Below are 5,085 nucleotides of genomic sequence, written 5' to 3' on the forward strand. Positions count from 1 at the left end.
CACACACACACACACACACACACACACACACACACGATGCCACTCTGAGGAGGGTAGGTGAGCGGCATCTACAACAGCATGGCATTGGGCACATTCTGAGTCAGGGGGATGATAAAACCCCTGGGCCACCTTTACCTTCCTCAGAGAGGTCTGGGATGGGATTCTGGCCTCTCAGGACCCCAGAGTGCTAATTCTCAGAGGCAGTCCAGGGATGTTCGAATTGGGCGTCTCTTTCCATCATTTGTCCTCTCCCGACATCTCTCTGAACTTTCTCCTCTCTTCTGAGTCGGAGAGGGCTCCTCCCCTCACGCTGAGCTAGTCTCACGTCAATGTACCCCAGACATAGACACGATTCCTTCTTTTTTAAAACCATATTTTCCAGTAAAAATCATTTTTAATATTGGTTTAAAATTGTTTTAATTCCAAATTCCCTCCCCCCAACCCCTTCCATCCTTAAGAAGCCAAGCAATTTGATACAGATTATACATGAAAACGCCACTTTCCCAAATGATGCCATTTCAACCTTGCAAAAACACTTGGAGGTGGGGCAGCTGGGTAGCTCAGTGGAGTGAGAGTCAGGCCTAGAGACAGGAGGTCCTGGGTTCAAACCCGGCCTCAGCCACTTCCCAGCTGTGTGACCCTGGGCAAGTCACTTGACCCCCATGGCCCACCCTTACCACTCTTCCACCTATGAGACAATGCACCGAAGTACAAGGGTTAAAAAAAAAAAGAAGAAAGAAAGAAAAACACTTGGAGGGTAGGTATTATTGTGCCCATTTTACAGATGAGGGAACCGAGGGAGATAGAAGTTAAGCGACATCCCTAGACAGCTAGCTAGTCAGGAGATGAGTGTCTTGTTTGAGAAGCAGCAAGGAGGCCCCAGTGGGAATGAGGTCTAGAGTTTGGGGAGGATTCCAGCCAGGAATTTGGCTTCCCTCACCCTCTGATCCCTAGGGCTTTCTGTCCAAGGGCCTTTCTGATGCACAATAATTTTTCACAAACTTCCTATTGAACATGACAACTAATTACCCAGAATTAAAATATTCGCATCTAAAAATTCTGCCTACAGATATGATCCTCTTGTTATTGTTGTCGTTTAGTCATTTAAGTTGTGCCTGACTCTTCATGAGCCCCGCTTGGGGTTTTCTTGGCAAAGATACCAGGATGGTTCGTCATTTCCTTCTCTGGCTCATTTTATAGATAGGGAAACTGAGTCAGAGTTGAATGACTTGCCCTGGGTCACACGACTAATAAATCTCTGTGTCAATAAGCGACATGATCCTAGAGATTATATCATAGAAATGCCTGTGCATTAAAGGGGGGAAATATTGGGACCAAACCTGTGATGCATCTGTCTAGCAAGCACCTACGGAGGTAATTCCCTCTATTGAAGCAGATTGGTATCTGCTTTACCACTAATGATCTAAAAGGGCACTGACAAGTTAAGAGAATTGTCTAGAGCCACAAAACTAGTCTCTGAATCAGGATTCGAACCCAGGTCTTCCTGACTCCAAGTTAAGTCCAACCCTCACTCTACTGTGCCAGCCCTAGCTGCCCAAGATCTGCCCTTTCAGAGACACTTTAATGATATGCCACCAACGCTTGGCGGCACCAAATGAGTCAAATTGACCTCCTTACGTTGGGCTCTCCATGGCTGGGCTTGTGTAGTTAGTTGTCTGTAGACCTCGGAGGCCGTGGGGCTTCTTTCCTGGAATGGGGCTGCTGGGAATTCCTGGGCATCTCGACCGATTGCTGTGATGAAAGCATCGGCGACTTGGTTTCCAGGTCATTCAACGTTCACTTTTTGGTTTCAACCTTAGCAAGTCTCCGCAGTAACGAGGGAAGGGGAGAAGGTTTCTCAAAAGTTCTAATTAACGTTGTTCCTCCTGCACCTCCCTCAGAGATGCCTCATCTTGGCATGAGGGTGAGCTGGATCTCAAAGGCTCTGCCAATGAAAGGCAAGCTCTGGAAGGTTCTGGGCAGGGCTGAACATGGCCAGGGGCACTCCCAGCTCCTCAGCCAGTGGGTGGATGCCTTCTTCTAAATACAACTAATTTTGCTCCCTCTGGATAATGAGCTTCTGCCCGCTCATGCCTACCCTGAGCCTCTCCGTTGACCTGTGGGTAACCCTCTAGTTTTTTTCTTCTGAGTTCATTGCACCCCAGGACTCACAGCCAGGAAGCATTGCCAGCAGAGTGCTGGCATTAACAAGGTGGACTCTTGTTCCAAGAAGAGGCATTAGTCCATTAAAAGCACACTGTGCCCCGATCAAATGTAATGGACTTCTCTCCTAGCAGCAATGCAATGACCCAGGACAGCTCTGAGGGACTTATGAGAAAGATGCTCTCCACATCCAGAGGAAGAACTGTGGGAGCGGAAACGCAGAAGAAAAACACCTGCTTGATCACATGGTTCAATGGGGATAGGATTGGGGATGTAGACTCTCAACGATCTCTCTAGTGCAAATATCAACAATATGGAAATAGGTCTGGATCAATGACACATGTAAAACCCAGTGGAATTGCTTGTTGGCTATGGGAGGGGGTGGGAGGAGGGGAGGGAAAGAACATGAATCATGGAACCATGGAAAAATATTCTAAATTAATTAAATAAATAAAAGTTTTCAAGGGAAAAAAAAGCACTGTGCCCTCTGTTACCCAAAGGGCATCTAGCTGCTTCTCCTCTTCCTCTTCCTCTTCTGTTCTGGGTCCTGGGACCCTGTGGCCGCTGAGGCCCCTTCTGACCCTCACTATAGGTGGTCAGTTGGGGCAGGGACAGAGCCCTGGTCCTGGAGTCAGGAAGACTTATCTTCCTAGCTGTGTGACCCTGAGCAAGTCACTTCACCCTTCTTGCCTCATCTGTCAAATGAACTGGAGAAGAAAATGGCGAATCACCGCAGTATCTTCGCCAAGAGAAGACAACCACTCCAGAGGGCTGTTACCAGAAAAGGAGTGGGGCCAGTGGACAAGTGGGCAGGCCTATTGCCAGGTTGGAGGGCCGATCCGGAGTACCCACCCAATGTCAACAAAGCTAGCGAAGGGCCTCCAGAATGCAGGGTGGGCCTTTCCAGAGACTGAAGAGAAGAAGAGAAAACAAAGGCCAGGGTGGCACCAAGCCATTGCTGGGAGCATCCACATGCATGAAATCTAAGCTCTCCCTGAGTATCAACATACCTGATTTTGCACTGAAGAACAAACTCAAGAATGTTGTTGATGCCATCAGAAATAGTGCGTGTATTGTCTAGTTTTGTGAAATAGTTTTTGTTGCTTTAGTTTCTTTTAAAATTGTTCTATACAAATCACGTAACCATGGAAAAGAAATGTTTTGTTTTATTTTTATTTTTTAAATTTAATTTAAATTTAAAATTAATTTAAAAAATAAATAAAAATAAAATAAAATAAATAAAATTGATGTTCTAGGGGGCAGCTAGAGGGCTTAGTGGATAAAGAGCCAGGCCTGGAGACAGGAAATCCTGGGTTCAAATCTGACCTCAGGTACTTCCTAGCTGTGTGACCCTGGCCAAGTCACTTAAACCTCATTGCCTAGCCCTTATCCCTCATCTGCCTTGGAAATATACACAATGATATACAATGATTCTAAGATGGAAGTTAAAAAATTGTTGTTCTAAGGGAAATTCTGGTGGAAGAGGCAAGGGGGAGACAGAGGTGACAAAAAAGCCAAAAGTATCCATTCAAAAAAGAAAACATTCTTGAAAGGTTCGTTCTCAGGATCCATTTCTTTCCATTTTATGGGGGGGGAGAAGATTGCTGTTGCTGTTTCTTCCTTTTGGCTTCTACACCGTGACTGCCCCGTGTTTACTAATGTAGCTATATTCCATACAACTTACACACTGTATACATAAGTTCATAAACTGAGAGCGAGCAAGGCATATAGCAGAACAGCCTCGTTCTGACAGATGAGGAAACTTTAGCCCATGGAGGTTAAGTGACTTGCCCAAGGTCACACACAAGTAGAAAATGGTAAAGTTAGGTTTCGAACTCAGGTCTTATGATTCTAGATCAACTGCTCTTTCCATTGTATAGCACATTTTCTCATATACTATACACATTCGGATACAAATGTAATTTCTATAGCAACATGCACATATAGAGCCAAATAGATACATATGTGTATTTATGTTTATGCATTGCACAATTCATCCAGGAAGCGTGATACAGACTGTTAATAATTTTATTAGGCCTTTTAATTCTCATGGGCTTATAGGCAATGCCTGCCAACGCCGGTGGGGGCTTGCCAGCTCCTTGTCGGCCTGGCTAAGGGGGAAGAGGCTCATCACCAGGGACTTGGCAGGACGAAGCATGGTCTGTGTTGGCCACGCGGCTCGTAGACAGCGTCTGCTAAGGTCCAGAAGGGAAGCACAGAGGCGGAATCCCGGCTCCTGAAAGCAGTAGGATTCCTAGAGCTGCCACTACTCGCAGCAAGAGGCATGAAGAAGGCCATCGGTTAGTTGTTGGGGATGGGGAGGGGTATATTGGGAGAGAGAGAGATAGAGAGCCAGGCGGTCCTGGGTTCAGATTTGGCCTCTGACACTTTCTGGCTGTGTGACCGTGGCAAAGTCCCTTGACTTCTATTGTCCAGCCCTTCCTGGGCTTCTGCCTTAGAACCAAGACACAGTACTGATTCTAAGCTGGAGGATGTGTGAACGCTCTCCAGCTTTAGCATCCCTGAGTGAAGTCTGCATTGTTCCCTGGCAGCAGCCGAATTCTTCTGGTTTCATGTTTTCTTCTGAAGTCTCATTTTGGTGCCAGCTCGAGGAGGGGGACCTGCTGAAGGGAGTGCCAGCGGGAGCCACTCTGAGCTCCAGCTCAGCTCGAACGGCTCCAAGTATGAGCCTAGCGCCAGCCGTGGGTCTCTAGTCTGACGCCCACCCAGAGGGAAGCCTCATTCAGGACGCTGCGGCATCCTTGGAGGCTCCCCCAGAGCAGACCGTCAGGCAGCCACTTCCCCTCCTCGGCCCCTGAGATGCTCAGCGAGGCCCGCAGGCCATCCCAGCTGAAGCCAGGCTGCTGGAGTGGCCCCGCTGCTTCTCCAGGCTCCTCATCATGGGGCAAAGGAGCAGCGGGC

The sequence above is a fragment of the Gracilinanus agilis genome, chromosome 6 (genome assembly GCF_016433145.1).
Source record: "Gracilinanus agilis isolate LMUSP501 chromosome 6, AgileGrace, whole genome shotgun sequence".
In the NCBI taxonomy this organism is placed as follows: Eukaryota; Metazoa; Chordata; class Mammalia; order Didelphimorphia; family Didelphidae; genus Gracilinanus; species Gracilinanus agilis.